Below are 13,006 nucleotides of genomic sequence, written 5' to 3' on the forward strand. Positions count from 1 at the left end.
TGTATAGTAGTCACCTTTAACAAAGTCAGTGCTATGACCCATGACCTCTGTGCCACTCAGTACACTTGCCCATATGAGCCATGAGGACAAACTGGCTGTCACCAAGAGGCTGTATTATAGCTCCCATGGGTGAGGAACTCTGTAAACAGAGAGGAGCAGGGAGGGCACACTGGCTCACACTTGATAACAACCATTCTAGGTGGGCACAGCTGCAAGAGGTGGCCTGGTCACTTTCAGACTAGTCTGGTAGAGTTCACCCGTGTGCTAGGGTTGAGAAGACAGCCTGACCCAACAGAGATAACCTTTGGCTTCTGGTTCCAGGGATCCCAGGTGCCCAAGACTAAGCAGGAAGGAGGAGAAAGAGAGCTGTGTGATTCTGGGATAGGCATGGGTATGGGGGGATTGTCTCACCATGCTTATGCCTGGCAACAAACACAATTGGCTAGCCTTGGTGGTGGTGGGGGACACTGCAGAGCCCATCCTGGGCTATGACTTGTCCTCTAGCAGTGGAAGAAACGCCCACTATTTACCACCCATACACAGATTGGTACCAGATGCCTGCCATGACTCCTCCCCAGGGACAGCCCTGTGGACTGTGACTCTTGGCATTCTCGTTTACAGGTAAGAAAACTGATCTGAATTGCTCTTCCACCAGCATCCCACAGTTGTTCCTTCTCTTCTCCAGGTACCAGGGCTCAAAGTGGCTACAACTTACACATACCTGTTAAGTGGCCAGGCCCTGTGGTAGTCCACATAGACTGACCCTAACTCCCCTGTGTTTTCCCACTCTGCCTTTGCAGTCAATAGAAGCACTAATAAAATCAACACATTAATACATAATTAATCCTACCTCTATCCCTCCAGCCTTTTCTCTCTGGAAGCCCCAGACGTGATCTCATGCATCCTGTCAAAGCCCCAGAAGAGCTATGAGGAGGCTCTGTGCAGATGATGGGGAAGGGCTGGCACCCATGGACCACAGGCACTTCAAATCAGCTGGTACCCAGTCTTAGCTCTGACAACAACCGGCTGCCCTTCCTCAGCTCTTAGCCTCTGAGTAAGAGGTATTAGGGCGAACACTCACTCGTACCCTTCCTCTGGTCTCTTTGGGATAGTGCTGGGCTAAGCAGAAGGTGGAGGAACTAAGGTGAACCCCACCATCCTACCACCCTATGATAGGATGCATCTTGTTTGTGAACACACACACGCACACACACACACACACACACACACACACACACACGAATAGTAGGTGTGGCCATCATAGCACTTCCTTGTAGCAAGCTAGCAGAGAGCATGTGAGAGTCCCAGGGAGGGAGGCAGGATGAGTAAGCATCCTGAGAGCAGGCTCAGTGCTCAGGATCCTCCTCCTTCCCCAGTGGCTAAGGATGCAGTGGCTGCTTCTGTCTTCATCATATGAAGAGGAGTCCAGGTTTAGAGCCTTGCTTGGGTCACATGGACTCACAGAGGTGTTGGGTTTGAGTAGGCTTGTTCTGGCAGACTTCAAAAATGGAGGCCCCTGTAGAGTTAGGCCACAGTAACCATTCCTGTACCCTGCCCCCCATCTTTGGGGTTTTAGAGATAAAGCCTCCTTCAGACCCTGTTCTTTGCTTACAGGATGACTGCATTGCATTCTTGGTTAAGCCAAGGCACAGGCCCTGTCACTGGGAGAGGGCTTGGCCTTACCCACTGCCCCCAGCTTTGTCCTGAGAGCACAGGTCTCAGGGCTCTTCTCTGAGCTCCTCCATCCTTCCCTCCTAGATACCTAACAAAGGTGGCACATGTCACCCATGGCCAGGAAGACCCGGAGCTCACCGAATCACTGCTGGAGAACCCCTTAGGCAACAGAACCTCACAACAAGCAGATTGTTCAACCTTCTTTTCCTGCCACAAGCTTCCTCCATAGAATGAAGATACCATACTTACTCCTGACCTGCCCAAAGCACACTCACCAGTGCCAGTGTGAGCTCCTTCATGGTTCCTGCCACAGGGGTAGTAGGGCTTGGGCTTTGGCTTCCTGGCAAATAATGCTTGAACCTGGCCCTCAGAGCCCTGGGCCCTGGGCTCAGCTCTGCACTGGCTCCTGTATATCATCAGTCTGTCTCTATCTCTTGGGCCTTGCTCAGAAATGGTTCTTCCTTCAGGCAGCTGGGTCTTGGTGAGTTCCTCCCACCTGCCAGGCCATTTTCTGGGTGAAAATAGAGTAGGCTTGTCCCTGGGAAGCCATACGCTGATAGGAGAGCCACACAGAAAACTAGAAAGCATTAGGTGGTACACAGTGCTGAAAGGAAAACAAAACAGGCTTGTATGATAGATGGGGAAGGCTACCTGAGACAAGGCAGGTGGCTCAAGGATATGGCCCCTGAGCTAGGAACTGAATGACACGAGAGAGGCAGGCATTCAGAGATGAGATTGGGGAGCACATAGAGGAGTACAGACAGGGCTTGAATGACAGAGGAAAGGCTTGTGTTTAGCCAAGCCCTCTCCCAGTGACAGGGCCTGTGCCTTGGCTTAACCAAGAATGCAAAGAGATGAGGCAGCATGAGAGGAGGTAAATGTAGGCAGAGACTGGCTCTACAAGACCACATGGGGGGGGGAGGAGAGAGAGAGAGAGAGGGAGAGGGAGAGGGAGAGGGAGAGGGAGAGGGAGAGGGAGAGAGAGAGAGAGAGAGAGAGAGAGAGAGAGAGAGAGAGAGAGAGAAAATACTTTTTAGTGTGGTGGGTATTGTGAAATGAGTAGAGGAAGGATGGAAAGATGAATGCTTGAGTGGGTGGATGGATGATGGGTGGATGGATGCACAGGGAGATGAGTGGTTAGATGGATGTGTGTGTAAGTGTATTCATGTATGTATTCATGCATGCTTGAGTGTATGTATTCATGTATGTATTCATGTATGTATTCATACATGCTTGAGTGTATGTATGTGTAGATGCTTGAGTGAATGGATAACTGGATTGATGGATGGATGTTTTAGAGAAAGGATGGATGATTGGTGGATGGTTGACTTCCAATGTAGGGTTTACATTAGCTCGGAGTCTTCCTCCTGAGTTATGTCTCCCTGAATGGTGATTATCATGGTCAGGACTGGATGAGAAGAAGAGTGAGGAGTTGTCTGTCCAGCGGAAAAGACTCAAACATCAAGCAAATTTTAGAACCCAGTGAGCACTTCTGAGTGTTTCCTGCCATGGGTCTTCTCCCTTGTACTGTGCACAGGTTCGCCTGAATCAGGACTGGGCTGAGTCAGAACTTTTTGGAAATATGGTGCTTCTGTGTGGGGCCAGGTAGTGCCAGGCCTGTGATTTAAAGGCACCTCTCCAGGAGTTGCTGCCTATTGCACAGGCCAGTGCCTTCCCTATCACTTCATATGTTGACTCTCAACCTGGGCCATCTATGTTCTTCTACCTCACATCCACTTTGGCCAAGGTCCCAGGTTCTGATCCCACCAGTCTTCCCCTTCAGCCTCCTCTCTGTCCCTGCCTCTGCTAACGTGGTCTTGGCCCACCCTGTTTCCTCCCTTGTAACCTGTGTAGAGGTGTATGTTCTGTGCTTGTCCCCTCTTATCATCTCCAGTGGTCTCTCAACCTTGCTTGACCCAATTCTGGCCCCATGTTCTCTGGGCAGCCACACTCAGGTCTATGTGGCCTCTCTGTCTTGTGATAGTTTTCCTTGCCTTATGTGAAGACTGGCTTGGATTATCTTTTTTTTTTTTTCTTCTGGATTGGAGATATGTGGGAATCTGACCTCACCTCACTCTGTGGCTTGTCTTTCTTAGCACCCTTTGGGTCCTTGGCCTGTGGTGGCACGCAGAGAGTAGAGGATGGCTACAGTAAAGAATTGCTTAGCCGGATCTCATCTGTGTTTGCATGGTCCTGTGCTCTCTCTCATCATCTGTTCCTTGTCTCCCCTCTTAACCTGCCCTGCCCCAAGCTAGAGAGCTTAGGACCAAAGCCTACCACTGTGAGGATCAGTGTCCTTGTTCTACCAGGTCTGGGGACCACCTTCTGTCCTGTGCTCCTGGTCAGCCAGGCCGGGGCTTCTAAGAAGGGAGGTCTACCTCAGAAGCAGGCTGCCAGGTAGGAGAAGGAAGCTGCCACCTGTCTAAACAACTAGTATCCCAAAGGCCCCTGTCCAAGTGGGATTTATCCCAAAGAGGCTCCTGAGATGATGACATATCTGGAATCCAGTTTAAACTAAAAATCACACAGAGACTATCGGACTGAGAGGAGGCTTTGGGGCTTTCAGCTCTGAGTGGGGCTTCAGTGAGAACCCAAAGCCAGAGGCTGTGGTGGTGGTGGTACAAATAGCAGCAGATCGCAGGTGGCTGTGTCTCTTTGTTATTTCTTGGGCTGGTTGGGGCCTGGCCTGTGAAGAGGTTTTGGAGTCAAAGTGCTGTCCTTTGGGTTTGGGTTCCCCATGGCTGTCTGAGGCATTGCTCTGGTCTTGGCTACAGTTTCAGTCTTGCCCCTTCTCCAGGTGGGTGCCGACTCTCCAGCTGCAAGGATGTTCTGGTCAGACAGGCTGTATCTGAAATGAGCAGGGAGGGGGCCCCTGGAGGCCTCCAAGCCCACGATTCTAGGTCATCTCCTGCAACATCCAGAGAATGGAGTGGTATTTATAGCCACCAGCGGCCACTGAGGGTGGAGAAGCCAGCACGAGCTATGACGCAGGCCCGACCCCCCCTCACTGCCATCCCCCACTCCAGAGCCTTCCTGAGATGTGCAGGAAAGGACTATGCTTGCTGAGGAAGCAGGCTTTGTCACATTACCACCTTGAGCCCTGAGGGAGATGAGGTACTAGTGTTGGCCTGGCAGGAGCCTCAGCCTCTCTGGTCTCATGAGGACCTTGTCTGGCCCGAAGACACTGGATGGGCATCCTATTAGCACTCTCCTGCCCTGCTAGTCTTTCATGCATGTTACTAGTCACTCTTTCCTTGAAAAGTTTGCCCCCTGAAGATGGGGTTCACTGACCTCTCTTAGCCAGGTGAGGGCCAGCACAGAGGTCTGCTTCATCCCTTCACAATGGGCAATAGCCCCAGGTTGACTGAAACAGGGCCTGCCAAATGTCTGCTACTGCCCTGCTCTGGTCTTGCCAAGTGGCAGTAGAGGGCTCCAGCTCCACCTCCTGTGGCACCAAGGGAGTGAAACTACAGAAGTGACAGTGTGACAAAGCTGGGCACCTGGCTATCAGAGGCAAGGCCTCTTGAACGGAAGGTAACACCAAAAAGGCTCGGACCTGCCTCTGCCCAGCCTTAGCCTATCCTGAACAAGGTGGAACATGAGTTCTGACCAGGTCCCACATGGACAGCTTTGTGCTGGAGGCAAGTGTCCTGCTCCCCAGTGCCTCAGATTTTCAGCCTCCTGGTTACTAAGAGTCCTGGAGCCTCTATCACAGACTAGGTAGAAGTAGGAAGAGCCAAAGCTTCTCCCCAGGAACGTGCAGTGTAATAGAGAAGGAGAAGCCCACACCGGAGACCTGCAGAAAGTAGGCCACAGGCTGAACTGACCTACCACCAGGGCTGGAGTTTGGGAGCAGTTGGGGACAGACACCCAAACAGACCTTCAGAACAACAGCAGAAGAAGCACATGAAGCAAAGAGGCTAGGAGAGGACAGACTCTCTGGCCAGGTGCAGTTGGTAAGAACCATGGACAGGAACAAGGCCTGGCACAGAACCAAGTGTTGAGAGAGAGTGGATGGTCTTGGTGATCATGGCAGGATGGAGGGGGTCTGGGCAGTTGGTAGAAAGCTTTAGAGCCAATGCCTGAGAGTTTTAATTTTATTTAAAGGACACTTGGAAATCATGATGTGCTTTAGAAAAAAAATATTGGAAGTATGTATGATAGGGCAGGGGGCACATGCATTTCATAGCATGCCTGTAGAAATCTAGGACAACTTTGTGGAGTCGGTTCTACCTGTGGGTTCCATCAAACTCAGGTTATCAGACTTGTGTGGCAAGTACCTTTACCTGCTGAGCCATCTCACTGGCCCATGCTAGGTTTTTGAAGAAGAGAGCATTTTCCAAATCAGTGTATGTAGTTCACACTGCCAAGCATCCAAACATCCTGTCTATGTCAGAGCCTGCTCTCTAACACTCCACAACTTTGAAATGGCTTTGTCCTGCTCTCCCTCAGCCCACGAGGGAAGTGTTGTCATCAGTGTCAGCTATTTATTGATGGGGAAATGGCCATTGACTCATCTGACTCATCATAGGAAGTGGCTGGCCCCTCCCACACGGCACTCTGAAGTCTTTGCCCAGTGGATGGCTGAGAAATAGAGTCCCTGGGACCAGTGCCAGGTCCAGCCTGTGCTCCACCCAGCAGTAGGGGCCTTCCAGACACTGTCCCTTCTCTGAGGTTTGTGTAACTTGTGATGAGTTCAGCTTTGTCCTCCTGAGGGATGAGAGGGAAGAGGGAGTGTGAAAATAGAAGAAGTTGTGGCCTGAGGTCAAGAGTTTTCTCCTGTTTCTGCTCTCCTAGCTCGGGCAATGGAGGAGATATGAAATGGCCTCCCGAGCCTGGACACCTGAGCAGCATCCCAAGGCTCGCACCCTAAATGGCAGAATTGACCAAAAGGCTCCTCTTCTCATGGCTCGCAGGCATTTTTGAACACTTAGTTCAAAGCCTAGGGATGTATACAGCAGCTAAAGCTTGCTTTAAATGACATGGAGTGCCAGGCCTCAGATCACCTCCTGTCATGATCACCTCCCTTCATCTGGGGTCCCCTCAAATGGCACAGAAAGAAGGAGAGCCAAGCAAAGGAGAGACTGGGCCATAGCCTGTGCTGTTGGTGGTCCCATATTCCACAGTTGGGGGTATGGAGGGTGGGTGCTGGCCCTTTGAGTCATCAGAGCTCTGTGGAGCAGCTCCCTGGGGAAGGAGCTCTGTTTGCTGTCATTTGATCACTGCTGGCTTTGAAGATGACTTGGGAGTGGCTGAAACCCAAGAGCCTGAGCTTCTGGCCTGTGCCCTAGATGGCTGTACTGCCCAGGAGGTGGCTCTCTAAGGCACACACAACTCATCTGGAAGCTTTCTCTTACCTGTGAGCAGCAAGCACCCAAGCAGACCAGAGCTGAGGGCTGGTCCATTGCCTGAGGAGGTGGGGCTGAACGTGGCTCAGGGTAGGCTGGGCCCAAGGGGTGGGAGGTTCCCAGAGGGGAGGTGTCACACTTGGTGTGCCCACTTAACGCCTCATTAACGACCTCATTAGGGATCCCCTAAGGAAGCGGAAGGTGCTAATTCCTCTCTGAGGTGTCACCAGCATTAGAGACTGACAGTCTCCTCTGGAGGAAGTTCTGAGAGGCCGAGAATGGGGTAGAGCTGAGATCTGGTGAACTTCCCTTCCAGGGGCCATCTGGGAAGCCAAGAACTCCCCCGCATGTAGCCCCAGCAAAAGGAAGGCTTTTGGGGAAGAGCAGTATGGTGGAAGGAATATTGGACTGGGCAGGAGCATCAGGAGGCCTCTGTCCTCAGGGCATATTGAGTTTGGGTGGGGAAGAGCTCTGCAGTATGACAACCGGAAACAGAGTTGTACAGGGATAGATACACAGCTTTCTCATAGGAACGTGGATTTGGAGTGGTCTACATACAGCCTTGTGGCCTTGGGCAGGAGCTCAGTAGCCCAAGCTATCCCCTCTAGAGAGATGGCATTCCTGCCTCACTGACTTGGGGATCCAAGGAGTCAAGACCCTGGATAGTTTCCTCAGAGGTACCACCAACCATACCTGAAAAGAGGCCACTCAAGGACTGGGGCTGGTGCAGGTCAGCCTGCCGCTGGAATAGAGGGCCAGGGGCGTCTGTTGCAGGGCAGCAGGCTTGGTGCACAGGTAAAGGTTCTGCTTACACTGCAGGAAGAATGAAACAGAATGGGAACAAACCCGGCTTCCTTGAGCCACTGGGTCTGTATGTGCTCACCTGCCCTTCACAGCCCCCATCCCCCAGAGAAGGGGGTTCATTCATTATCTCATTTGCATACAAGGAAACTGAGGCTCAGAAAAGTGATGGTCACAAGCCAGTAGAAATAACAGCCCTGGTCCAGAACTGGAGGGAAGGCAGTGGTTGCTTCTTGGAGCAGCCTCCAGCTCCGTGTACTTGAAAGAGGGAGTGGTTAGGAGATCCAGTGGAGTGAGCTGGACTGCAAGGGCGGGGAGGAGACTGGCTCCATGCCTACTGCCACCTGCCTGCTCCGGCCCAGCAGCTCCCAGGGGAAGAATGCAACCTGAGGCCAGCATGGCTTGCCTGTCTGAGCCCCTCCAGGCCACCTCTGCCCAGAGAACTGAAACAAGCATGAGAGGCCAATGGGGAGAAAAAGATCTCTAAGGGAGAATTCAGAAGTAAAGCCTGGGCTGGCCAGAGCTAATGGGACCTTTCACCTTCAGGAACTCCCCCTACCCAGGACAGAATGTGGGGAGTCAGGTCCAGGCTGCCAAAGAGAGGGTCCTGCCACTCTCTCCTGCCCTTCCTCCCCCATTCCTTAGCAGCCAGCAGCCCTCTCAGAACAGCCAGCAGGAAGCAAAAGGCCCCAATTGATTCCTGGGGAGTTGGCTGGTGTCAGTGGCAGGGCCTGGTGGCAGATGGCAAATTCTTTTCATTGAAGAGGAGTCGGAAAATAATTAGCGTGAGAACTAGAAGTGGAGCTGGTGATAAAGGGAGCCTGGTGAGCGCTGGTGGGAGGGCTGGCCAAGCGCAGGCTCTGCAGCCTATGCCTGCCTCCAGCTCACTGAACTGAGTGACCTTGGACAGCTTACCTGGACCTCTCTGAGCCTCCAGTTCCTCACCTATAAAATGGGAAGAAAAGTAGCAGTTCATAGAGAGTCTTAGAAGAATGAAAACGGGGTTCTGTGACTGTTGATAGCACATCTAACAGCACTAAACACTACATAATTAAAAAAAAAAAACTCTACGTGGCTGAGTAATTGTTGGAAGCAAGTCTAGTTCAGTGCAGGTATCACCCTAGTGGTAGGGTTGGTTTTTCATTGCTCCATTTCTGTAACTCCAAGCCTGATCCCTAGATGGCGCTTTTATAGGAGAAGGTCTCTGGTCACACGCCCAACAGAACAACAGAACTGGTTTCACAGCCTGATTCTACTTGGCCCTTGCTATATTCCTAACTTCACAGAGCCTCAGTTTCCCCATCTATGAGATACAAACAGGCAGACTAACCTGGAGGGTTATGGTGAGGACCCCTAATGCTGAGGGGTAGAGGAAGTGAAACTCTGTCCTTCAAGGCCATGGGTTGGGATGAGAATGTGTCAGGTGTCTGTTAGCCTTAGACCCTGGCTGGGGAGACAGAAGGCTGGCTTTCCTCTCCTGGTCTAGCTGTCCCAGACACACTGTCTGTGCTCTGTGGGGCCAGGCATTTGAGGACCTCTCTCCTGCTGAATTTCTGCCCCAGCCCTGGGCAGATTCAGCTCTGCCTTCTGCTCCAGCACAGCTGATGTGTGAAAAGCAACAGCTTTTGGGCCCCTAACTTGGGTTGCACACGCCCGGGCACAGGCTGGTGGTGCACGCGGCCCTCAGCCCACACAACTTTCTGTCACCTCCTTTGCTACCATCTCCCTTCCTGTGCTTTCAAAGGCCAGCCCCTTGGCCACCCTACCCAGGTGGGCTGCGGGCCTGGAAATGAGAAAGGCAATTCATCAGGGATTCTGGAGCAGTAGAAGGCGTCAGGCTGACAGACCACAGCCGGCTACTGTTGGTCCTCCCTGTGGCATCTACAGGTCAAGGTCTTCAGTCTGTCCAGAGGACACTCCCTTTGGTTCCTGGCAGCACTAGAGTGTGAGTAGACCCGCAGGTTCTACTACAGTGACCACCTCGCATTGACCTGGGCCATGTGCAGGCTTATGGCAAGCCCTGTAGATTGGCACACATCAGCTCTCACTCTGGCCTTGTGAAGGAGGCATCCCACTTTACAAAGGCAGGAACCACAGAGCACTGTTCAGGTGGTTGGAGGGGGCTCCACTGAGCAAATCAAGGGGCCATTGCTGGCAAGCAGAGCAGGTGTGAGCCAGGGGCTGCTGTTTCCTTCCTGATCAGGACAGGGCTGTTGCTGGCAGCTGAGCCTTGAGGATACAGTAGTGGACTGGGGTGGTGTCACAGGGCATTGTATGCCTACTGTGATCCTAACCCCCAAGGCTCTCAATTGAGTCCGGCAAAGGCAGCAACAAGGATTTAGGAAGTTAACTAGAAGGCGGTCTGTTCGGGGCCAGGTTGGGTTGAGGGGCCTTGCAGGCCCCATAAGGGAGCGGTCAAGGAGGACTTCAAAGAGGAGGTGCGTTTGTCTGGCCTAGAAAGAAGAGTGTGTGGTGAGAGTGAAGGGTAACCAAGACATTGTTTCCACCATGGCCTCTGCAGAGAAGAGTAGGCTTGGGCGAGTGGGGGTCATTTCAGGAAGGGAGTACGGAATGCTGAGGGGTTGGAGAGCCTCCCTATCCAGAAGGTTCCTGCAAGATGAGGGCAGGTTGTGTGCATCCCAAACCCTGCCTGAAATCAAAGAAGATGCCCAAAGTTGGTCCCTACTGGCACATAAAACCGGGCATGGGGTATATTACCTGTAATTCCAGCACTCTGGAGGTAGAGGCAGGAGGATCAGAAATTTAAGATCTCAACACATAGTTTGAGACCAGCCTGAGATACAGAGACCCTATAAGCAGATAACAATAATGATGGTGATGGTGGTGGTGAGGATGATGAGGACAATGGTGGTGATGGTGGTGGTGAGGATGATGAGGACAATGGTGGTGATGGTGGTGGTGGTGATGGTGGTGGTGAGGATGATGAGGACAATGGTGGTGATGGTGGTGGTGGTGATGGTGGTGGTGAGGATGATGAGGACAATGGTGGTGATGGTGGTGATGGTGATGGTGGTGGTGAGGATGATGAGGACAATGGTGGTGATGGTGGTGATGGTGATGGTGGTGGTGAGGATGATGAGGACAATGGTGGTGATGGTGGTGGTGGTGGTGATAATGATGAAGAAGGCAGCACGTGCATTTTTAAAAGAAGTTTGCATTTTTAGGAAGAGGAACTCGCAGAATGGTCAATATTTAACCCAGAGGCCTGAATCATCACCAGGAAAATTTGGCTATGGTAAGGGAGGGGGTGGAAAAAGAGACCCCTTAGGGCTGCCTACCTAAGTCATTCCATCCACATGAAGGGTACTCCTGGTACCCCCTCACACTTGCCTGGGTCCTGTCATCCCCTGCACACCTGCCTAGGTAGGGGGAGCCAAGCTCCTGCTGGAGTGGGTGTGGCCTGCCCTGGAAGGCCTCAGGGTCTGGGAGGAGAGTCCTGACCCCAGCACAGTTTAGTCTTTGGGGGCCACTCTGGGAGTGGGGTGGGGGAACTGAGGAGGTGCTCTACAGCTGCCCCAGGCCAGGAAGTGGCTGGGCCCCCCCACAAGACATTTCCTCCAGATGAAATCACAGCCCCAGCAGGGAAACAGGCCCCCATTGTAATGGGCTGGGGTCTCCAAAGAAAGGACGTCTTTCAGGCCAATAAAAATAGAAGCCTTGGGATTTATGAATCTGTACAGGGGATGCCCCCTGCTCTCCCCATCCTGTGACCTCGTGGTGACCAGCTGAAGATTCCACTGCCCTGCCTGTGAGGGCAGCTGGGCTGCTAGGGGTTCACACGCACTCCCTCAGCCTCCACCCCCACCAATGTGCTGTGGCACTGGCCCAGCACTGTGAGGGTTCTGCAGACCTTCTCTCTTGGGATCCTGACTGGAACTTTAAGAGGAAAGCATAATGGACATGTCACAGATAAGGAAATTGAGGTACAACTAGTAAGTTACACAATTGGGTGGTGGATGCTGGGCTTATAGCTCCTGGGCCGGGACCCCTGCCTCTGGAGTCTAGGACCTCATTGTGTTAGCTGCCCTGGGCAGAAGTTGGAGGAGATGTTGGAGAGGTATAGAATCCCAGTGCCAGTAACAGGACATGTGTGGGGTCAGCCCTCCAAAAGTCTGCCACATCACAGGAAGGCCCTGGTGCTGACCACAGCTGCTAGCCACAGACTAGGCATCACCTCACCCCACGTGGAGTACAGGTGCCGTTGGCCCTATCATTCCAATGTTGTCACGGTCCTGCACTCACAGCTACAAGACCTGGGGTCAGAGAGAGCAAGGTAAGGCCAGGGCAGGGTTCTAAGTGCAAGGACCAGGGTGCTGGGCACCTGGTGAGCTACAGTGTTAGCCTTTCTAGACTCCTTGAGGAAGGGTGGGAGAGGAGGGACCCAGTGTGACTGTGAAAGGGCTATATTCTGCTTGAGATGATGTACCAGGTTGCTGGCAGGGGCAGGACCTTCCCTGACCATCTTCTCTGGGCAAGCATCTCCCCTAACTTTATGAGGATAAAATGCAAGGCCTCAACAGGTGATGGCTCTGTTCCAGCCCCATGTCACTGAATGTGTGTAGGGGGCAGGGTGGTGCCACCTCTGGCTTCCCATTCTGTGAGACACCTGCACACAGGGAGGGAACAGGTACAGTGGCTGTTGGTAGCTCTGCCTGCCCCAGCCTTGCTGCCACCCATGAGGCCCCAGCTCCCTCCCATCCATTATTCCAAACTCTGAGCTGTGTCCTGGGCTGCTTGTCCCAGATTTTGCTCCAGTCCTCAGCCCCTGTCCACAGTAGACCTCCCCACCCCCGAGCCACCCCAGCAGCAGCTGCTTCTTCACTCTGCATCTTTCTCCTGCTTCTCACAATCTGCCTGACTCCTCCTTGACAGTGGGATGATGTCACTTCCTGGGGGTGGGGGGAGTAGGCAAGACCCCAACCGCTGCTCAGGCAGCCAGCTCTGCTTCTGGGCACCCCTTGGGAACATTCACTGGCTGGTCCTGGGAGATAAGCCCAGCAGAGCCTGTCCTGACATGACATGCTGCCCAGCCCCCTGGCCCCATGCACCTTTGCCCACTGTCAGGGCTATGCTCACAGGTCTAGGAAGGTTTGGCTGGGTCCTTCCCTAGTGAGTCCGGTCTCCACATACACATGTTTTCTTTGGAACTGTCACTAGAAAGA

Source organism: Grammomys surdaster, unplaced genomic scaffold (genome assembly GCF_004785775.1).
Source record: "Grammomys surdaster isolate TR1022 unplaced genomic scaffold, NIH_TR_1.0 310, whole genome shotgun sequence".
Taxonomy (NCBI): Eukaryota; Metazoa; Chordata; class Mammalia; order Rodentia; family Muridae; genus Grammomys; species Grammomys surdaster.